The 25,026-nt window shown below is 40.0% G+C and overlaps 1 pseudogene; it reads right to left on the minus strand.

Moving 5' to 3' along the window:
- LOC115173176 (mucin-2 pseudogene) overlaps positions 1–25,026 on the minus strand; it is a 41,744-nt pseudogene that overhangs the window by 12,806 nt on the left and 3,912 nt on the right.

Here is a 25,026-nt window from a genome sequence, read left to right on the forward strand (position 1 = left end):
ATCAAATACTTTTTCCTCCCACTGTATATAGTACATTACTCATCCTGAGAATCTGTCCCTCAGTTTAAAGCTTCTGGAAGTGCCATCCAAGTGGGAGAATAAGAACACGAGTACACCATAGATTACATGTAATATCCACATAAAGTACAATGTAATAACTAGTTGTTACACAGGATTTAGCTAGTTAAAATTCAGTGTATGTTGAGGGGTACTTGTAATTATAGTGTACCTACAAAGTACGTTACCCATCCTTACAATCTAATTGTCAGCTTCTGAATGCGCCATCCAAGTGAGAAATAAACACACTACTACACCACATAATAAATGCAATATCTGCATAGAAACAATGCATTTACTAGGTGTTACACAGAATTGAGCAATTTCCATATATTTACTTAGGTCTACTACTCATTACCAAGTGAAAATACCTACAAACAATAGATGAGCTTCTACTTTAGTCAACTTTATTGCACCATAATTTCTTACAAAACAATAAAGATTGTTATTGTTGGATCAATAATTTGATGAATTAGATTAAACAAAGTTATAACTACAATAGTGGTGACTCAAATCTGTAGCCTATTGAATGTTGAGTAGCCTAAATAGATCATTTGGAAAACCAGGATTGTATTTTTCTCCCCTTTTTAACATTACAGGTAACAATGGAAATCTCTGTCTTCAGTATTTTCCGGTCCTGGAGTATGAGACCTTGTGGAAATCTGTGGTAGAGAAGAAGATTTTATGACAATTTAGAGTTAGACACTACGTTACCCTATACTAGTTATCATCCTCATGGTTTCTATAGTTTAGGCCTATAGCTAGCTAGGTCTAGCTAGCTACCTAGCTAGTTATTGTGTTATCCAGCAAGCTATAAAAGTGCATGCTAACACCAAAGATTTGTATAACTAACCCAAGATAGACCACACCCATTTGTTTCCATTGTGAAGCTAGTGAGTCGAGTGGGCAGAACAAGCAAGGAGGTGGGCAGAGCCAAGCATGAGCTTGCAAGATCCTATTGGCACATTCTAGCATGTATTTGCATATTTACGTTAGGGAACGCCTAGTCTGTGAAGTGTACGAGTGCAATAACTTAATTCGACCTTGCACTCCTTCGAAACCTTGCCATTTTTTTTAAACGTTGGCAGAGGGAGTCCACTATTTGTAAAATATTCAAGTTTTGGAAACAGAAAACTGTATTGAAATCAAATGTTTCATAGATGAGAAAATCGTCAGTGTCAGCACAGTTCCATCTCACTCCATACTCTCCCACTGCCGTCCACTGACCTTTCTTCCCCACCATATTTGGAGGGGAGAGGAAACTCCAACCGGATGCTTCACATTGATACTTGCGGTGAAACATCTGGACCATTGCTCTCCCTGCGCCAACACTAATAAGTTAGCTAGTGTTTAGCTTTATTGAAAATAAACAAATGTTACTCATAGTGTCTGTTAACACACATAACGTTAGCTAGCTAACATGCTGGTTTTCCATCACTTTCAATGGGGGACTATTACTATGAAGGCAAACCGTAAATTGTACTGTTGTGGATAATCGTTATTTTGGCTAGCTTCACACAAACGTGAGCCCAGATAGCTAGCTAATTAGCTAGTGATTAGGAACCATAGCAAAGTTGTATGCCAGCTTTAGGTTAGGTAATTTAGCTAGCTAGTCAAGGTTAGAAAACCAGCTAGCTAGCATGCCACATAATCCAAACAAAACAGATTGCATGGAAAGTCTATTTTGTAGAATGTGCTATGGGAACTACACTGAACAAAAATATAAGCACAACACACAACAATTTCAAAGTTTTTATCAATCAAATGTATTTATAAAGCCCTTTTTACATAAGCCGATGTCACAAAGTGCAGTACAGAAAACCCCAAACAGCAAGCAATGCAGATGTAGAAGCACGGTGGCTAGGAAAAACTCCCTAGAAAGGCAGAAACCTAGGAAGAAACCTAGAGAGGAACCAGGCTCTGAGGGCTGGCCAGTCCTCTTCTGTCTGTGCCGGGTGGAGATTATAACAGTACATGGCCAAGATGTTCAAACGTTCATAGATGACCAGCAAGGTCAAATAATAATCACAGTGGTTGTAGAGGGTGCAGCAGGTCAGCACCTCAGGAGTAAATGTAAGTTGGCTTTTCATAGCCGATCATTCAGAGTTAGAAACAGCAGTCGCGGTAGAGAGAGAGAGTCGAAAACAGCAGGTACAGGACAAGGTAGCACAGATGAGCTTCCATGAGACAGTTTGAGCAGAAATTCTTTGGTTGTGCAAACCCACAGTTTCATCAGCTTTCCAGAGGACTGGTCTCAGACAATCCCGCATGTGAAGAAGCCGGATGTGGAGGTCCTGGACTGGCGTGGTTACATGTGGTCTGCGGTTGTGAGCCCTGTTGAACGTACTGCCAATTTCACTAAAACGACATTGGAGTCGGCATATGGTAGAGAAATGATCAGTAAATTCTCTGGCGGACATTCCTGCAGTCAGCATGCCAATTGCACGCTCCCTCAAAACTTGAGACATCTGTGGCATTGTGTTGTGTGACAAAACTGCATATTTTGGGGTGGCTTTTTACTGTCCACATTACACAAGGTGCACCTGTGTAATGATCATGCTGTTTAATCAGCTTCTTGATATGCCACACCTGTCAGGTGGATGGATTATCTTGGCAAATGAGAAATGCTCACTAAAAGGGATTCAAACAAATTAGTGCACAGAATTTGTGAGAAATAAGCTTTTTGTGCTTGTGGAACATTTCTGGGATCATTTGTTTCAAGTCATGAAACATGGGACCAACACTTTACATTTGTGTTTAGGTCTACCAACTAGGCTAGCTAGCTAACAAAAACACCAGCTAACATTTTCTACTTAGCTAGCTACGGCTCTGCAGTTACATAGCTAGTTCGCTAGCCAACACTTGGCTAGGTGGCAGGTAAATGCTAGATACTGTAGATTGGTAACTTCCTACACTAAATTGTCCAGCAGAATTAATGTATCCCCCAAAAACAAACAAAAAATTGCATTGAAAAGGTTCTCCTGTCTTGAAGTTTTTGTCTCGTCTACAACACTTTATTTTTTTTTTGGCAATCTATCATGTCTAGATTTTGCACATTGACCTTCTTCTTGACCCCGTTCTTTTACAAAGGGACATGTTCGAGGTCATCGTTGTTTTAAACGTGCGGCACAGATTGGGAGACATTAAACGTTAATTACTTGACATGCCTTATATCCTGGGATAAATAAATAATTGCACCAATGCATCACATCCAAAAGTGAGAATGTTCTTCAATATCGCAAGGTTACATGATGGAATAAGAGTTTGTCTTATGACAATTTTAAGTGCATTTATAAGCCATTATTCAACCAAGCTTACAATTTGGAAAGCATAAATTACTATCTCAGAATTGTAACCATAACTGCTTATTAATAATGTGTCAAAATGTTTTTATAGACTGTTAAGGCAATAGATATATTGTCAAATATACCGTTAAATGATTTAACAATTTAAACTTTTTTGATATGAGCCATTTGTGAACCCGTTTTTGCCATAGCTCATAACCTTACCATTATAGGCTCTCTACAGAACTTTCCTTCCATATTTATTAAACAGTACCCATAATACCCATTGCTCAGTGCATGAAAATGGCTGAGGTTTTCTGTCTGTGCCGAAGTTGACCTTAAACAAATATTTTGAACAGTTCACATTCATGGTTAAGTAATTAGAGCTTATTGAGCATAGGCTATAATCTCTCAGACACCCAGCGAATCCACAAGATATCCAAACCTTTGTCACAGTTGTTAATGAATCAGATGCAGCTGAGATAAAGCTAAACATTAAGTTGGTGAAAAGCATGGTGCTCAAGCATTCTTTGCTACACTTCTGTAATTACAGACCACAATTACTACCAGGTACATGTTGTTATTACATTGTAACTATGAGTCGCTACAATGCTTGTTAGTGTAATTACACATGTAGAGTAGATACACTGTAAAAAGGACCCCTTAAAAGGAAGTGTTACTGTGAATTTGTCCCAATACTTTTGGTCCCATAAAATGGGGGCTATGTACAAAAAGGGCTGTAATTTTGAAAACGGTTCACCCGATATGGATGAAAATACCCTCAAATTATAGCTGACACTGTAACCTCAACGTCTTTGTATAATTTAAAATCCAAGGTGCTGGAGTAAAGAGCCAAACAAAAAGACATTTGTCACTGTGTCACGATCGTCAAAAGGAGTGGACCAAAGCGCAGCATGGTAAGTGTTCATCGTTGTATTTATTTTAAATCAGAACACTACAAACAAAATAATTAACAATGATAACGACCGTCACGTCTTGTAGGCTTAACAAGCAGTACAAAATTAAGACCCCACAACTACAGGTGGGGAAAAGCTGCCTAAGTATGATTCCTAATCAGAGACAACGATAGACGGCTGCCTCTGATTAGGAACCATACTCGGCTCAAAAACAAAGAAATAGACACCATAGAATGCCCACCCCACCCCACACCCTGACCTAACCACATAGAGAAACAAACCGTCTCTCTCAGGTCAGGGCGTGACACACTGTCCCAATACTTTTGGAACTCACTGTATGCTGAACAACAACTAACCAGCCCCTGATTATTTGGCGCCCTCTTGCTGAAGAGACAAAATATGACTACAATAATGAAATATTCTGTATTGTCAGACTGATGGAGGCGGTCTTTGTCCATTCCCAATTTTCTTCACATAAACCTTTCAGGAGACTGAGTTAAAGTGGCACTTGTTCAATCTTATACTTACAACTCATGCTAAGTTAAGATATTATGCTGAATTAAATCAACCAAACTCAGAGGTAAACTTCAGCATGTCTTCACTCCATCAGTGTCTATGTAATCCCTTCACATTCCTTTACTGACGTGATGACGTCCTCTCTCAGTACGTCACATCAATTCAGACAGCACTCCAGTCTCCTTTTCACCTCATTTAACACCTAATTTACTTAACAAAAGGCACATCTGAGTACCACAGTATGAGTCATGATACCCATAAAACCAAGCGGTAAAGCCCGGAAATGATTCCAATCGTTTTTCCACCATTCATTTTTCCATAGGGGATTTTAGAACTGCTTAATATAATTTTCTTAGTGTTGGGGGTGACATGTTCCAAAGTAACTTAACGCTTTAGTTTTTCAATTTAAGTAATTAGTTACTATTTAAAATAACAACTCGTTACTTTAAATCTGATTTCCATTTTTCTTTTTTGCCCCCCAAAATGTAAATCCTTTACCCTAAATTCACGCTCTTCCTGTTTCTTCAAGAACGCTGTGGCGGAAAACCAGCTAGCAAGATGGCAGAGACAACAGCCTTTACATTGTGGAAGTATTCACATTATTTTTAATTGGTAGAAGAAAATGAGAAGAATGTAATACAATGGTGAATGTGCCTCGGGGATAAGCGCCTGTCAGCTGCAAAGAACTCAACTTCAAATGTCAAGACGTACCTTCAGGCCAAGCACAGCTCCACAAGACTGGTGGAGAAAAACCCATGTCAGCCGATTGACGTTGATGCTCAGTATGACGTTTTTTCTTCTCCAAAACAGCAAAAGTTCGATTTCTGTTCGGTTAAACCTGTTACCCCGAGAACTAAATGAAATTGTATGCGTCTTTGATGAATGTAAGTCATTCCTGATTGCATGCCATTTCTTTCAATACATTATGTTTTGGATTTATTTGACAGTTTGCATTCGTGGTCAGCAATTTAGTGTGCAGGTTATTTAAATGTTCATGTTGATACTTCAAGTCGGGCTTATAGCCTGTATTTAGTGACTTTCATAAAGCTGCCTAAATGTTGTTTTTGATTCATGGACAATGTTGCTTTGATGCGTTGGATTTAGCAAGATATATTTTGTTGTGATGCAACACTTTTCTCTGCATTCATCAGACATTTAGATAGTTTAAGGTAGAATTTTGTCAGAACACTTGGACATAAGCTATTATTTATAAATCTTTCTTTATTATCATAATGTGTATACATTTCTCCTTCATCATGCATTTTTTGTGGAACTGTTACATTTCAATAGGCTGCTACAAAGTCCAAATAATAATAATAATAAGATAAAAAAAATAAGACATTGTTTCTTGCAAATTACACAGTTCAATTTACTGAAAAAACTATTGGGAAATCTGTCAGAGACCTCGGTCTTGAGCTCCCCCATGATGTCCGATGACATCAGTGCTGCCTAAAGTTTGGCGCACTGACAACCCTTTAGGTGTTTAGCGTAAAGTTCCACTTTGAATATCCCGCAAGTACTAAGTAGCCATTCTAAGGTAGTGTGCACCCTCTACTGGGCATAACGATGACTAACATGTCCAAGGCATTTTACGAGGGTTATTTGTTTTTGGTAACACAAAAGTAATGTAACGACTAACGAGTTACTTTCCACAGTAAGTTACTTTCCATATGTGTTATTTCAGAGTTTTGATGTCTTCACTATTATTCTACAATGTAGAAAATAGTAACAAATAAAGAAAAACCCTTGAATAAGTAGGTGTGTCCAAACTTTTGACTGGTACTATATATTCATTCAATGAAAAAACAAGTGCCATTGAAGATACATTTATTGAAACTGTGATATCAACTGGTTATATCCTGGAACAAAAAGGTAGTAACCTCAGCAGTGTGGTGCCTGCTTGTAGAAGCTTATGGCTGTAAAATGTCATAGCCTTGTTTTGTTCATTTAGCTCTTATTTACAGAGCCCTTATCACAGTCAAGACATCTATTTTATATTAAAAACATGATGTAATATAAGCGAATAAAATAGAACAGAATAGTGTGAAGTGATTCGCATCTTGCTTCTTGAACAGTTATTCTCAAAAAGTGGTCATTTGAAACGGGGCTCAATTTGGCAAGTTGAAAGACATTATTCAGGGTTACAAACCAAAATTGACTGTACCATGGCGCAAGAGAAGATGGCTAACGTTTTTGTTAGTTTTTTTGCATTGTTTGTCTCAATTTTTTTTTATTCTGTACATAATGTTGCTTCTACCATCTCTTATGACCGAAAATAACTTCTGGACATCAGAACAGTTATTACTCACCACGAACTTGCAGAAGCTTTTTTTTCCTTTAACGAGTCCGACGAGCCCGACGTGAAAGACAAACTGCTTTCCCGGGAACACGCCCAAATCCCCGTCATTTGCATGAAGAGAAGACAGAGAAAAAGAGGACGGAGGTCGGGCTTCCTTCTGAGAATTCGTAGGTGATCGAATGAACCACCAACGCCTTCAGTTCTACTAGCTAACAAGCAATCATTGGAAAATAAAATTGACGACCTACGGGAAGATTAAACTACCAACGGGACATTAAAAACTGTAATATCTTATGCTTCACGGAGTCGTGGCTGAACAACAATATTATCAACATACAGCTGGCTGGTTATACTCTGTATCGGCAGGAAAGATTAGCGGCGTCTGGTAAGACAAGGGGGGCGGTCTATGTATATTTGTAAACAACAGGTGGTGGATGATATCTAAGGAAGTCTCGAGGTTTTGCTCACCTGTGTTAGTGTGGTCTACAGCTTATCATGAGATACTCTATCTAAATAGAGAGTTTTTATCTGTATTTTTCATTGCTGTCTACATACCACCACAGACCAATGCTGGTACTAAGACCACACTCAATGAGCTGTATTCCGTCATAAGCAAACAGGAAAACGCTCATCCAGAGGCGGCTCTCCAAGTGGCCGATGGACTTTAATGCAGGAAACTTTAAATCCGTTTTACCAAATTTTTATCAGCATGTTAAATGTGCAACCAGAGGGAAAAAACCTCTAGACCACCTTTACTCGACACACAGAGACGCGTAGAAAGCTCTCCCTCACCCTCCATTTGGCAAATCTGACCATAATTTTATCCTCCTGATTCCTGCTTACAAGCAACATTTTTTGCAGGAAGCACCAGTGACTCGGTCAATAAGAAAGTGGTCAGATGAAGCAGATGCTAAGCTACAGGACTGTTTTGCTATCACAGACTGGAAAATGTTCTGGGACTCTTCCGATGGCATTGAGGAGTACACCACATCCGTTATTGGCTTCATCAATAAGTGCATCGATGACTTCGTCCCCACAGTGACCGTACGCCATGGAATACAGGCAGTATCCGCACGGAGCTAAAGGCTAGAGCTGCGCTTTCAAGGAGTGGGACTCTAACCCAGAAGCATATAAGAAATCCCGCTATGCCATCCGACGTACCATCAAAGCATCAATACAAGACTAAGATTGAATCGTACTACACCGGCTCCAACGCTCGTCGGATGTGGCAGGGCTTGCAAACCATTACAGACTACAAAGGGAAGCACAGCCGAGAGCTGCCCAGTGACAATAGCCTACCAGACGAGCTAAACTACTTCTATGCTTGCTTCGAGGAAAATAACACTGAAACATGCATGAGAGCACCAGCTGTTCCAGACGACTGTGTGATCACACTCTCCGCAGCCGATGTGAGTAAGACCTTTAAACAGGTCAACATTCACAAGGCCGCAGGGCCAGACATGGCCAGGCACAACTCCAACCCGACGTGAAAGACAAACTGCTTTCCCGGGAACACGCCCAAATCCCCGTCATTTGCATGAAGAGAAGACAGAGAAAAAGAGGACGGAGGTCGGGCTTCCTTCTGAGAATTCGTAGGTGATCGAATGAACCACCAACGCCTTCAGTTCTACTAGCTAACAAGCAATCATTGGAAAATAAAATTGACGACCTACGGGAAGATTAAACTACCAACGGGACATTAAAAACTGTAATATCTTATGCTTCACGGAGTCGTGGCTGAACAACAATATTATCAACATACAGCTGGCTGGTTATACTCTGTATCGGCAGGAAAGATTAGCGGCGTCTGGTAAGACAAGGGGGGCGGTCTATGTATATTTGTAAACAACAGGTGGTGGATGATATCTAAGGAAGTCTCGAGGTTTTGCTCACCTGTGTTAGTGTGGTCTACAGCTTATCATGAGATACTCTATCTAAATAGAGAGTTTTTATCTGTATTTTTCATTGCTGTCTACATACCACCACAGACCAATGCTGGTACTAAGACCACACTCAATGAGCTGTATTCCGTCATAAGCAAACAGGAAAACGCTCATCCAGAGGCGGCTCTCCAAGTGGCCGATGGACTTTAATGCAGGAAACTTTAAATCCGTTTTACCAAATTTTTATCAGCATGTTAAATGTGCAACCAGAGGGAAAAAACCTCTAGACCACCTTTACTCGACACACAGAGACGCGTAGAAAGCTCTCCCTCACCCTCCATTTGGCAAATCTGACCATAATTTTATCCTCCTGATTCCTGCTTACAAGCAACATTTTTTGCAGGAAGCACCAGTGACTCGGTCAATAAGAAAGTGGTCAGATGAAGCAGATGCTAAGCTACAGGACTGTTTTGCTATCACAGACTGGAAAATGTTCTGGGACTCTTCCGATGGCATTGAGGAGTACACCACATCCGTTATTGGCTTCATCAATAAGTGCATCGATGACTTCGTCCCCACAGTGACCGTACGCCATGGAATACAGGCAGTATCCGCACGGAGCTAAAGGCTAGAGCTGCGCTTTCAAGGAGTGGGACTCTAACCCAGAAGCATATAAGAAATCCCGCTATGCCATCCGATGTACCATCAAAGCATCAATACAAGACTAAGATTGAATCGTACTACACCGGCTCCAACGCTCGTCGGATGTGGCAGGGCTTGCAAACCATTACAAACTACAAAGGGAAGCACAGCCGAGAGCTGCCCAGTGACAATAGCCTACCAGACGAGCTAAACTACTTCTATGCTTGCTTCGAGGAAAATAACACTGAAACATGCATGAGAGCACCAGCTGTTCCAGACGACTGTGTGATCACACTCTCCGCAGCCGATGTGAGTAAGACCTTTAAACAGGTCAACATTCACAAGGCCGCAGGGCCAGACATGGCCAGGCACAACTCCAACCCCATCATTAAGTTTTCCGATGACACAACAATGGTAGGCCTGATCACCGACAACGACGTAAAAAAATATACAATTCCCAGTTCATGCTACAAAACAAACTTCATAAGAGGTTTATAAATAGGTTCTATTTGACTCAACATTCCATGACGTACACTAAGGCATTGTTGGCACAAATAGATGGATGCAGTTCAATGAATGATTCATAAAATTCACCAATACATTTCTTGTTAGTCCAAAAAATATTGCTATCAGGTTGTAAATCACAGCTGGCCTGATACATTGTTTGCTGACTCCATTTGGGATGCACTGTTTCTGTTTCAATGACTCAATATTTTTGGACAAAACTGGATTAATGCAACTAAGGCGGGGAATGTCAATACAATCAAACTAGCAAGGGCAATAATCACAAGTCAGTCAATGTGGCTAATAGGCTAGTGTATCAATTTAAGCAACAAGCTAAAAACACAAAGCCTAACGTTAGCTACATAGGTGCTAGGAAGATGTCATGTCATGACATGTCATTGGAGGATGAGTGACTGACTTTTCCCTAATATCATTTTTCGGTGGCTGTACACCACTAGCGATGCAGGTGTCATTTGGTTAGCTAGCAAGAACTTGAATGACTGTTATACAGTTAGCATATCTCTTGCTTTCGCAAATTCACTCTGGCTATCTACTCTGATTTTAGAGCTCTCTGTGTGCCAAACGCACAACATTTGCTGAATATGGCCGGTGTCAATAATAGAGGTCGACCGATTAATCGGAATGGGCGATTAATTAGGGCCGATTTCAAGTTTTCATAACAATCGGAAATTGATATTTTTGGACGCCGATTTGGCCGATTTTTATTTTATTTATTATTTTTATTATACATTTTTTTTTACCTTTATTTAACTAGGCAAGTCAGTTAAGAACACATTCTTATTTTCAATGACGGCCTAGGAACGGTGGGTTAACTGACTTGTTCAGGGGCAGAACGACAGATTTTTATCTTGTCAGCTCAGGGATGCAATCTTGCAACCTTACGGTTAACTAGTCCAACGCTCTAACCACCTGCTTTACATTGCACTCCACGTGAAGCCTGCCTGTTACGCGAATGCAGTAAGAAGCCAAGGTAAGTTGCTAGCTAGCATTAAACTTATCTTATAAAAAACAATCGATCAATCATAATCACTAGTTAACTACACATGGTTGATGATATTACTAGTTTATCTAGCCTGTCCTGTGTTGCATATAATCGCTTAGCTACATGTTGCTCCAACCATAAACATTAATGCCTTTCTTAAAATCAATACACAAGTATATATTTTTAAACCTGCATATTTAGTTAATTTTGCCTGCTAACATGAATTTCTTTTAACTAGGGATAATGTGTCACTTCTCTTGCAAACAGAGTCAGGGTATATGCAGCAGTTTGGGCCGCCTGGCTCGTTGCGAACTGTGAAGACTATTTCTTCCTAACAAAGACAGCCGACTTCGCCAAATGGGGGATGATTTAACAAATGCGCATTTGCGAAAAAAGCACAATCGTTGCACGATTGTACCTAACCATAAACATCAATGCCTTTCTTAAAATCAATACACAGAAGTATATATTTTTAAACTTGCATATTTAGCTAAAAGAAATCCAGGTTAGCAAGCAATATTAACCAGGTGAAATTGTGTCATTTTGCATTCATTGCACGCAGTCAGGGTATATGCAACAGTTTGGGCCGCCTGGCTCATTGCGAACTAATTTGCCAGAATTTTACGTAATTATGACATAACATTGAAGGTTGTGCAATGTAACAGGAATAACGTTTTGTTTTCGAGATGATAGTTTCCGGATTCGACCATATTAATGACTTAAGGCTCGTATTTCTGTGTGTTATTATGTTATAATTAAGTCTATGATTTGATAGAGCAGTCTGACTGAGCGATGGTAGGCAGCAGCAGGCTCGTAAGCATTCATTCAAACAGCCCTTCGCAATGCATTGCGCTGTTTATGACTTCAAGCCTGTCAACTCCCAAGATTAGGCTGGTGTAACCGATGTGAAATGGCTAGCTAGTTAGCGGGTGCACGCTAATAGCGTTTCAAACCTCACTCGCTCTGAGACTTGGAGTAGTTGTTCCCCTTCCTCTACATGGGTAACGCTGCTTCGAGGGTGGCTGTTGTCGATGTGTTCCTGGTTCGAGCCCGGGTAGGAGCGAGGAGAGGGGCGGAAGCTATACTGTTACACGGGCAATACTAAAGTGCCTATAAGAACATCCAATAGTCAAAGGTATATGAAATACAAATCGTACAGAGAGAAATAGTCCTATAATTCCTATAATAACTACAACCTAAAACATCTTACCTGGGAATATTGAAGACTCATGTTAAAAGGAACCACCAGCTTTCATATGTTCTCATGTTCTGAGCAAGGAACTTAAACGTTAGCTTTTTTACATGGCACATATTGCACTTTTACTTTCTTCTCCAACACTTTGTTTTTGCATATTTAAACCAAACTGAACATGTTTCATTATTTAATTGAGGCTAAATTGATTTTATTGATGTATTATATTAAGTTAAAATAAGTGTTCATTCAGGATTGTTGTCATTGTCATTATTACAAATAAATAAATAAATCGGCTGATTAATCGGTAGCGGCTTTTTTTGGTCCCCAATAATCAGTATTGGTATCGGCGTTGAAAAATCATAATCGGTCGACCTCTAGTCAATAAACATAGGCCAAAAAGGAATCGTTGTCACGAACGCTCTAGATAACATGTAAACAGCCAAACCAGCTCTGCTAGGGCGAGTAAAATGTTCAGTGAGGTGTTCTCTGATTTGTGACTGGAAGTCGCTAGATAGCAAGCTAGCCAACTTTAGCCAGTTGGCTTGGGTGCTTTGTTGGGACAAGGCAAGCTGCAGAAGGACGAGTAGGCTACTATTCCCCACTGTTTATTGGTGCAATTTTGACAGTCAACTGCTGAAAAAGTTTAAGAAGGTTTATCTAGCTCATCTTGCTCTGGCTGACATTAGTTGTTGATCTGGTTGTTGATGTGCATAATTGAGGGAGAGAGAGCCTAGCTTTTCATGGTGGTTTGATCAATAAGATTGTAAAGTCCAAATGTAAGAGGGCTCCCATGGTATTTGACATATTTGCGGATCTCCATTCAGGTGTATTTTGTGATTTTTGGATCAGTCGCGCTGTTGCAACTGCCTGTAAACACACAGTCCAGTTCAAAGTGAATGATGGCAGGCCTGTGTGGCAAATGGCTTGTTTGCATAAAGGCTTACTGTAGCTCTGATTGGCTATGGCGCACTGGTCTGCATAGAGTCTGGTCCTGGAAAAGACAGATGTTTTATTAGGTTTTATTTACCTCAGGGTCTATTATTTGTCCAAACGCACAGCCCCTTTCCCACTCTATATTGCTATAGAATTTTCACAAATGCTTTAGTATACGTAATTCACAAACATTCTAAGAATTTATGAAAACGTGAAAATTACCATATCTAAGTGCTTGTCAGAAAATGTAAAAAAAAGTGTCATTCTTTCTGGGGGTGGGTATATGAACAGATTTTAATAAGATTTAATTTTGCTAAAATTCTGTCAGTTCCACTTTTACCATAACCTTAACTAGACTGTTAACCTTAAGCCTAACCTTAAATTAAGACCAAAAAGCTAATTTAATGTTTAAGGTATAGCCAATTTTGACTTTGTGTTTGTGTTAACTAGTGACAACCGCAAAGTAGCCTACGCGGAAAATGACGCAATCAATCCAAAACTGTAGCTCATTGTTAGAACACATATTTCTCTACTTCAGTCAACCAGTCCATTTAGAATGTGTGATAAAACTGTCATTATTTGGCAAGGAATGTAGCTTGTTGAAATTAAATTGAGTGGGACACTGAGGGGCAGTGGTGGTTCTAGACTATTTCAACTGGGGGGCCAAGCTGGGGCCAGTGTTAGAGGGGCCAGTTACATTAGACTTTATTGTTGTCATACCGTTTTGCTTGTGGTATGATACTGTTGTGTTCCGCCTAAAGCCGTCCCTCTAGAAAATGTGTGGGTAAAATTAGTGTTCCGCGTTGCCACTGTCTAATAACGGATGTAAAAAAAGAACGATAGCAAAAATTAGTTATGTAAAAATTATTTCATACTCCACATTTAGGGGGGCCACAAGGGGGTCCAAAAAATTGTTTTCACAGGGGCACTGCAACCCCCCCCTCCAGAACCGCTAGTGCTGAGGGGAAAGGGAATTTAGGGAGCAGAACAGTGGGAGGCTTGGCTTGGTATATTTTACAAATGAAACACTACAGTCGAAGCAAATTTAGACCAAATAGTTTAACAGTATTTTAAGAAAATGTGATCTCTGGTTTAAGATGGAGTTTTGACTTTAGTTCGAGTACTCAAATTATTCATGCCCATCTCTGTCCCACAGTACTTATTAAATCCAGCCTCACTCTTCTCAGTCCAACTATAACCAAAATCATAAATTACTATCTTAATTCAGGTACTGTGCCTAATTCCCTGAAAACTGTCTCCATTACACCAACCTTGAAAAAACCTGGACTTGACCCCAACACCCAACGCAATTACAGACTAATTTTCAACCTGCTCTTTCTATCAAAGATCCTTGAATGTGTGGTCTCAATACAGCTCCAGAAATACCTTTCAACCAACAGCCTCTATGATCCCTTTCAGCCTTCCAGCACATCACAGAGACAGCCCAGGTAAGAGTACAAAATTACTTGTTGATGGCAGCTGATGATGGAGACATTAGCCTTCTTTAGCTCCTGGACATTACATCAGCTTTTGACACAGTGAATCATAACATTCTCATCAACAGAATACACAACTTCCGTGTATATTCTAGCACAGCTCTCTAGTGGTTTAGCTCCTATCTGATTGACATACAACAATTTGTGACAATTGCCATTTATAAATCCAACCCTAACACAGTCACTCAAGGGGTCCCACAGGGCTCTGTTCTTGGGCCACTTCTGTTCTCTATATACATGTTGCCAAATGCTATACTTATCCAAAGATTTGGACTGAACTGTTATTTTTCTGCTGATGACACACAAATATATGTAAGGACAAATGGGGATACTGAGACTGTTACAACTAAACTGACAGACTGTGTAGATGCAATCAAGAGATGGATGCAGTTGAACTTCCTGAAACTTAATTGCAGCAAAACAGAGCTTGTGCTTAGAGGCTCTAAGAATGCATAGAGCAAGCTGAGCACATTCTCCATATCTCTGGATGATGACACCATCGCAGATTGCCCCACCACCAGATTTTCTTTTTTTACTGTAACCTCTCATTTGAAGCACATATCCACATCACCAAGAAAGTGTTGTTTATCTATGTAACATTGATTGGATCAGGTTGTTATTGTCCACTGTTGATGCTGAAAAGCTTGTACATTACCTGGTAACATCTCATCTTGACTACTGCAATGCACTGCTGACAGGAATAGCAGTAAGGCTCCTGTCTCAACTCCAGATTATCCAGAATGCAGCTGCCAGAATAATCTCACACATCACCCAAAGAAATAGCACATCACCCCTGTTTTATTCAACCTCCCATGGCTGCCTGTTCAATATAGGATCAAATTCAAGATTATTCTGTTCACCTTTCATGGCTCCCAAGGGTGAAGCACTTAAAGATATATGCCAACTTCTAGAGAACTATTCACCAGCACCCTACGATTATCAGGCTCAAACAGCTTGGTCATACCAGCCACAACCCTGCACAGCATGAGTGACAGGAACTCCTCACATCGGCTCTAGAACACTCTAGCTGTACATGTCAAGGAGGCAGCTTACATTTCATCATTTAAAAAACAAATAAAGCCCCACCCATTCAGGCTAGCTTTTAATATTTGATTGCTTATTTTGCTTAAAGTCTATCTTTTGCATTAGTAGGTCATGTTTTTATGTATTGTGATAGTTGTTTCTACTTTTTGATGTAACTAACTTATGTTCATTGAGCTTGGGAAAAAATGGAGCAGTAGCTTTTGAAGATTGTGCCCTTTAGCTGGGCACTATGCCCAAAAGTGCTCAATAAAATAGTTGATCTAAAAACAAATGATTTTGTTCAACTTTCTAACCAGCAACATGTATCACTTCTGAACTTCTACATGCTCCCTGAGAGGGATGGCTGACTCAACCTGTCTAATTGTTCAAATCAGAGCCTTCTTGGCTAATAAGGAACGATGCCATGGATGTAAAGTGTGCAATTCTGGTGTACCTGCTAGACGAAGGGAACATGTTCGTTTTTTTAGGCTGTAATTTTTTAGGGTGTGACAGCTTTAGTTTGTAAGGCTCATATTCAAAATGACTTCTAGGATAGCAGGTTGAGACTGAATGTAGAATGTATGTTGCAATCGATAGAGCAGTAGAAATTCGTCAGGCAACGTAAACTAGGTAACAGCAGAAGGTCTGGGGAGGATGTCGGCTGCTCTCTGACATTTCGAAATGGGGAAAAAATATGATTTTAGGGGAGGATCTTCTTCAGACAGATAACTCTCAACAAATCAAGAGTTTGGATAGGCAGGGGTCAAAATGTAGGCAAGAATTCTGCTCATGTTTAGCTAGGGCAAGAAGCGGATCCGGCAGCGACGTTACCGATGATGTGCTTCCCATTTCAGACTTGTCACCTTTGTCCCAACTGAGGCAGGAACATCTACTACACATGTTAAACTGGAGTATTGGTACATTGCCTGAATCAACCAGTCTGTATAGAGAGACTAGAGATGACACAGTCTCAAGCCCAAGCCGAAATCGCCCTGTATGTGACAATGGGTTTTGGTGTTGATCAATAAATTGTCCTGCATCTTCATTATCATTTTTATGTGTAATTGTTGTTAATTTCTGAAAGTTGTGATGGAACCATCGTTAAGACATGGAGGCACAGATTCTCATCAAATTCTGTCTACATTGTTTATCTTCAAATAACAAATGTTGTCATCGAATCAAATTTTATTGGTCACATGCGCCGAATGCATGTAGACCTTACAGTGAAATGCTTACTTACGAGCCCCTAACCAACAATGGAGTTTCAAAATATATAAATAAGAAGAAGAAATAAAAGTAACAAGTAATTAAAGAGCAGCAGTAAAATAACAATAGCGAGACTATATACAGGGGGTTACCAGTACAGAGTCAATGTGCGGGGGCACTGGTTAGTTGAGGTAATATGTACACTACCGTTCAAAATTTTGGACATTTTCTGTCCATTAAAATAACATAAAATTGATCCGAAATAGAGTGTAGACATTGTTAATGTTGTAAATGACTATTGTAGCTGGAAACTTCTAATTTTTTTATGGAATATCTACATAGGCGTACAGAGGCCCATTATCAGCAAACATCACTCCTGTGTTCCAATGGCACGTTGTGTTAGATAATCCAAGTATATCATTTTAAAAGGCTAATTGATCATTAGAAAACCCTTTTGCAATTATGTTAGGATAGTTGAAAGCTGTTGTGCTATTAAAGAAACAATTAAACTGGCCTTCTTTAGACTAGTTGAGTATCTGGAGCATCAGCATTTGTGGGTTCAATTACAGGCTCAAATGGCCAGAAACAAAGAACTATATTCTGAAACTCGTCAGTCTATTCTTGTTCTGAGAAATGAAGGCTATTCCATGCGAGAAACTGCCAAGAAACTGAAGATCTCGTACAACGCTGTGTACCAGTCCCTTCACAAAACAGCGCAAACTGGCTCTAACCAGAATAGAAAGAGGAGTGGGAGGCCCCGGTGCACAACTGAGCAAGAGGACAAGTACATTAGAGTGTCTAGTTTGAGAAACAGACGCCTCACAAGTCCTCAACTGGTAGCTTCAATTAATAGTACCCGCAAAACACCAGTCTCAACGTGAACAGTGAAGAGGCAACTCCGGGATGCTGGCCTTCTAGGCAGAGTTGCAAATAAAAAGCTATATCTCAAGCTGGCCAATAAAAATAAATGATTAAGATGGGCAAAAGAACACAGACACTGGATAGAGGAACTCTGCCTGGAAACTCAGCATCCCGGAGTCGCCTCTTCACTGTTGACGTTGAGACTATATATACAGTTGAAGTCGGAAGTTTACATAAACTTAGGTTGGAGTCATTAAAACTATTTTTTCAACCACTCCACAAATGTCTTTTTAACAAACTATAGTTTTAGCAAGTCGGTTAGGACATCTACTTTGTGCATGACACAAGTCATTTTTCCAACAATTGTTTACAGACAGATTATTTCACTTATCATTCACTGTATCACAATTCCAGTGGTCAGAAGTTTACATACACTAAGTTGACTGCGCCTTTAAAGAGCTTAGAAAATTCCAGAAAATGATGTCATTGTTTTAGAAGCTTTTGATAGGCTAATTGACATCATTTGAGTCAATTGGAGGTGTACCTGTGGGTGTATTTCAAGTCCTTGCTTAAAGGCAATGCTACCAAATACTAATTGAGTGTATGTAAACTTCTGACCCACTGGGAATGTGATGAAAGAAATAAAAGCTCAAATAAATAATTCTATCTACTATCATTCTGACCTTTTTGCATTCTTAAAATAAAGTGGTGATCCTAACTGACCTAAGACAGGGAATTTTTACTAGAATTACATTTCAGGAATTGGGAAAAACGAGTTTAAATGTACATTCGTGGCCAAAAGTTTTGAGAATGACACATATTAATTTCCACAAAATTTGCTGCCTCAGTGTCTTTAAATATTTTTGTCAGATGTTACTATGGAATACTGAAGTACAATTATAAGCATTTCATAAGTGTCAAAGGATTTTATTGACAATTACATGAAGTTGATGCAAAGAGTCAATATTTGCAGTGTTGACCCTTCATTTTCAAGACCTCTGCAATCTGCCCTGGCATGCTGTCAATTAACTTCTGTGACCATCCTGACTGATGGCAGCCCATTCTTGCATAATCAATGCTTAGAGTTTGTCAGAATTTGTGGGTTTTTGTTTGTCCACCCGCCTCTTGAGGATTGACCACACGTTCTCAATGGGATTAAGGTCTGGGGAGTTTCCTGGCCATGGACCCAAAATATTGATGTTTTGTTCCCTGAGCCACTTAGTTATCACTTTTGCCTTATGGCAAGGTGCTCCATCATGCTGGAAAAGGCATTGTTCGTCACCAAACTGTTCCTGGATGGTTGGGAGAAGTTGCTCTTGGAGGATGTGTTGATACCATTCTTTATTCATGGCTCTGTTCTTAGGCAAAATTGTGAGTGAGCCCACTCCCTTGGCTGAGAAGCAACCCCATACATGAATGGTCTCAGGATGCTTTATTGTTGGCATGACACAGGACTGATGGTAGCGCTCACCTTGTCTTCTCCGGACAAGCTTTTTTCTGGATTCCCCAAACAATCGGAAAGGGGATTCATCAGAGAAAATGACTTTACAACAGTCCTCAGCAGTCCAATCCCTGTACCTTTTGCAGAATATCAGTCTGTCCCTGATGTTTTTCCTGGAGAGAAGTGGCTTCTTTGCTGCCATTCTTGACACCAGGCCATCCTCCAAAAGTCTTCGCCTCACTGTGCGTGCAGATCCACTCACACCTGCCTGCTGCTATTCCTGAGCAAGCTCTGTACTGGTGGTGCCCCGATCCCGCAGTTGAATCAACTTTAGGAGACGGTCCTGGCGCTTGCTGGCTTTCTTGGGCGCCCTGAAGCCTTCTTCACAACAATTGAACCGCTCTCCTTGAAGTTCTTGATGATCCGATAAATGGTTGATTTAGGTGCAATCTTACTGGCAGCAATATGGTTGTCTGTGGAGCACATTTTGTGCAAAGCAATGATGACGGCACGTGTTTCCTTGCAGGTAAACATGGTTGACAGAGGAAGAACAATGATTCCAAGCACCACCCTCCTTTTGAAGCTTCTGGTCTGTTATTTGAACTCAATCAGCATGACAGAGTGATCTCCAGCCTTGTCCTCATCAGCACTCATACCTGTGTTAGCGAAAAAATTACTGACATGATGTCAGCTGGTCCTGTTGTGGTAGGGCTGAAATTTTTTTGGGGGGAATTCAGTTCATTTGCATGGCAAAGAGGGACTTTGCAATTAATTGCAATTCATCTGATCACTCTTCATAACATTCTGGAGTATATGCAAATTGCCATCATATAAAGTGAGGCAGCAGACTTTGTGAAAAATAATATTTGTGTCATTCTCAAAACTTTTGGCCACGACTATTTGGCTACGACTATTTGGCTAAGGTGTATGTAAACTTCCAACTTCAACTGTAAATGGTCTCAATGTCATATAATATATATATATATATATATATATATATATATATATATATATATATTAGTCTCAACGTCAACAGTGAAAAGGCAACTCCGGGATGCTGACCTAGGGAGAGTTCCTCTATCCAGTGTCTGTGTTCTTTTGCCCATCTATATAAACTCAGTAAAAAAAGAAATGTTCTCTCACTGTCAAGTGCATTTATTTTCAGCAAACATAACGTGTAAATATTTGTATGAACATAAGATTCAACAACAGACATAAACTGAACATGTTCCACAGACATGTGACTAACATAAATGGAATAATGTTTCCCTGAACAAAGGGGGGTCAACATCAAAAGTAACAGTCAGTATCTGGTGTGGCCACCAGCCGCATTAAGTACTGCAGTGCATCTCCTCCTCACGGACTGCACCAGATTTGCCAGTTCATGCTGTGAGATGTTACCCCACTCTTCCACCAAGGCACCTGCAAGATCCCTGACATTTCTGGGGGGAGTGGCCCTAGCCCTGTCCCTCTAATCCAACAGGTCCCAGACGTGCTCAATGGGATTGAGATCCAGGCTCTTCGCTGGCCATGTCAGAACACTGACATTCCTGTCTTGCAGGAAATCACGCACAGAACGAGCAGTATGGCTGGTGGCATTGTCATGCTGGAGGGTCATGTAAGTATGAGCCTGCAGGAAGGGCACCACAATGTAGGAGGACGTCTTCCCTGTAACGCACAGCATTGAGATTGCCTGCAGTGACAACAAGCTCAGTCCGATGATGCTGTGACACACCACTCCAGACCATGACGGACCCTCCACCTCCAAATCGATCCCTCTCCAGAGTACAGGCCTCGGTGTAACGCTAATTCCTTCGACGATAAACACGAATCCGACCATCACCCCGGTGAGACAAAACCGCGACTCATCAGTGAAGAGCACTTTTTGCCAGTCCTGTCTGGTCTAGCGACGGTGGGTTTGTGCCCATAGGCGACATTGCCGGTGATGTCTGGTGAGGACCTGCCTTACAACTGGTCTACAAGCCCTCAGTCCAGCCTCTCTCAGCCTATTGCGGACAGTCTGAGCACTGATTGGAGGGATTGTGCGTTCCTGGTATAACTCGGCCAGTTGTTGTTGCCATTCTGTACCTGTCCCGCAGGTGTGATGTTCGGATGTACCGATCCTGTGCAGGTGTTGTTACACGTGGTCAGCCACTGCGAGGACGATCAGCTGTCCGTCCTGTCTCCCTGTAGCTCGGTCTTAGGCATCTCACATTACGGACATTGCAATTTATTGCCCTGCCCACATCTGCAGTCCTCATGTCTCCTTGCAGCATGCCTAAGGCACATTCACGCAGATGAGCAGGGACCCTGGGCATCGTGTTTTTCAGAGTCAGTAGAAAGGCCTCTTTAGTGTCCTAATTTTTCTTAACTGTGACCTTAATTGCCTACCGTCTGTAAGCTGTTAGTGTCGTAATGACCGTTCCACTGCTGCATGTTCAACCTCTCTGGGGTATATGGGACGCTATCGTCCCACCTGCAGGACACACTATTCAACAGCCAGTGAAATAGCAGGGCGCCAAATTCAAAACAACAGAAACCTCATAATTCAAATTTCTCAAACATACAACTATTATAACCCATTTTAAAGATACACTTCTCGTTAATCCAACCACATTGTCCGATTTCAAAAAGTCTTTATGGCGAAAGCATAAAGTTAGATTATGTTAGGACAGCGCAGAAACAAGAAAAACCACACAGCCATTTTCCAAGCAAGGAGAGGCATCACAAAAACCAGAAATACAGCTAAAATGAAGCACTAACCTTTGATTTTCATCAGATGGCACTCATAGGACTTCATGTTACACAATACATGTATGTTTTGCTCGATAAAGTTCATATTTATATCCAAAAACCCCATTTTACATTGGCTCGTAATTTTCAGAAATATTTTGCCTCCAAAAACCTCCGGTGAATGAACACATCAATTTACAGAAATACTCATCATAAACGTTGATAAAATATTAAACTGTTATTCAAAGAATTATAGATAAACTTCTCCTTAATGCAACCGCTGTGTCAGATTTCAAAAAAGCTTTATGGCAAAAGCACACTTTGCAATAATCTGAGTACTGCGCTCAGACAACAACATCAAACAATACAGATAATAAAATCATAAATAGCATTATAAATATTCACTTACCTTTGATGATCTTCATCAGAATGCACTCCCAGGTATCCCAGGTCCACAATAAATGTTTGTTTTGTTCGATAAAGTCCATATTTTATGTCCAAATACCTCCTTTTTGTTCGTGCATTCAGTCCACTACTCCAAATCCAGGAAGCGCGCCGAAATGTCACGACGAAAAGTAAAAGAAAGTTATATTTACGTTCGTAGAAACATGTCAAACGATGTATAACATAAATCTTCAGTAATATTCCAACCGGACGATTCAAATGTCTTCAAAAATGAACTGGAACACAGCTAACGCTCACGTGAATGCTCGCCACTGAACTCATGTCATTTTCTGAGTCAACTTCCAGGAGCTCTTGTTCGCTCAAGATTCACTGTAGAAGCCTCAAACAACATTCTAAAGACTGTTGACATCTAGTGGAAGCCTTAGGAAGTGCAAAATGAACCCTAAGTCACTGTATACTGGATAGGCCAGGACTTGAAAAACTACAATCTCAGATTTCCACACTTCCTGGTTGGATTTTTTTTTTTTTGCCTGCTATTTGAGTTATACTCACAGACATCATTCAAACAGTTTTAGAAACTTCAGCGTGTTTTCTATCCAAATCTACTAATAATATGCATATCCTACCTTCTGGGCCCGAGTAACAGGCAGTTTAATTTGGGCACACCTTTCATCCACAATTCCGAATACTGCCCCTACCCTAGAGAAGCTAATTGTTTATCGTTCATTGAACAAGCATGGGAAACAGTGTTTAAACCCTTTACAATGAAGATCTATGAAGTTATTTGGATTTTTACGAATGATCTTTGAAAGACAGGGTCCTGAAAAGGGACGTTTCTTTTTTTCTGCGTTTAAATACATATGTATATGTTTATGTATGTGTGAAAGACACCAAGAGACAGTGTAGATTTGGCCTTGTGTTTTCGGTTATTGTCCTGTAGAAAGGTGAATTCATATCCCAATGTCTGGTGGAAAGCAGACTGAACCAGGTTTTCCTCTAGGATTTTACCTGTGCTTAGCTCCATTCCATTTATGTTTTATCCTGAAAAACTCCCAAGTCCTTGGCGTAATGTGTTGTATTGGATTTGCCCCAAACATAACACCTTGTGTTTAGGACAAAAGGTGAATGGCTTTGCTACATTTTATACGGGCATCCTTCTTTTCACTCTTAGTTAGTTTTGTGGAATAACTGCAATGTTGTTGGTCCACCCTAAGTTTTCTCCTATCACAGCCAATAAACTTTGTAACTGTTTTAAAGTCACCATTGGCCTCATGGTGAAATTCCTGAGCAGTTTCCTTCCACTGTAGCAACTGAGTTAGGAAGGACGGCAGTATCTTGGTAGTGACTGGGTGCACTGATACACCACATGAAGTGTAATTCATAACTTAACCATGCTCAAAGGGCTATTCAATGTCTGTTTTTTTTCTTTAACCCATCTACCAATAAGTGCCCTTCTTTGCGAGGCATTGGAAAACCTCCCTGGTGTTTGTGGTTGTACAGAGATGAGGAAGTCATTCCAAAATCATGTTAAATTCTACTTTTTAACACAGATTGTCCACGCAACTTATTATGTGACTTGTTATGTGAACTTTTGTAAGCTTGCCATAACAAAAGGGTTGAATACATATTTACTTTTTAAATTAATTTGTAAAAAATTTAAAACCATAATACCACTTTGACTGTATGGGGTATTGTGTGTAGGCCATTGTCACAAAATCTCAATTTAATCCATTTCAAATTCAGGCTGTAACACAATTATTATTATTTTTAAGTCAAGGGTTGTGAATACGTTCTGAAGGCACTGAATACAAAACATAAGAAAATCAAGTTTTTTGACTGAACTTGGTCTTTAATAAGGTTTGCATAGATTAAGGTACCAGGTCAGACAATTTTGACTGCTTTTGATGTGTAGATGTGCTGTCTATAATCACCCTGCAGTCAAACATTTACATAAAATTTGATCATAATACTGGTTTGTATTTTCATTACATTTGTCAAACTATAAGTTGAAGAAACATGTACTGTATTGAAGTTTAAAATAAATTAGTTCATAGTTAATCAAGAGAGGAAATAACAAAAAAAAAAAATATTGGAATGAAGCTTATTATACATGAAATAAATAAATTATAACTGTTTTAGTAAGTGGACAGCACAGCTTGAAACCACAAATGACATAACTAATAAATATATTAACATACTATGTTCAGCTCAGCTGTAACTTTGATTAACATTCAGATGCATAATATATAAAGTAGTACATTGCACAAAAAACATGTGGCCTTTTCAGCCTATTATACATTTTCACTTGATCTTCTCAGATGCAATGCTATGTAGTCAAGTGATTTTTCCATGCATTAAAGTGCCATGATTAGCAGATATAGATGATTGGCTGTTCTTGTGATTACAGTTGGCCACAGATGTTAGCGTTGTCACCTCAGAAGAGACCGTTTCTTCTGGTGTACTGTACATTGTAAGATCTGTGTCTGTGCCAGCGTCTCCTTATGGCTGCACATCCGCCACATAAAATGCACTGCAAAACAAGATGGAGAAGTATGATTCACATGTAAAATTAAATCATTGCAGAGATTTAGCATATTTTTTGAATAAATATGTAAACAGTACACAAGT

This window comes from Salmo trutta, chromosome 34, assembly GCF_901001165.1.
Source record: "Salmo trutta chromosome 34, fSalTru1.1, whole genome shotgun sequence".
Lineage (NCBI taxonomy): Eukaryota > Metazoa > Chordata > Actinopteri > Salmoniformes > Salmonidae > Salmo > Salmo trutta.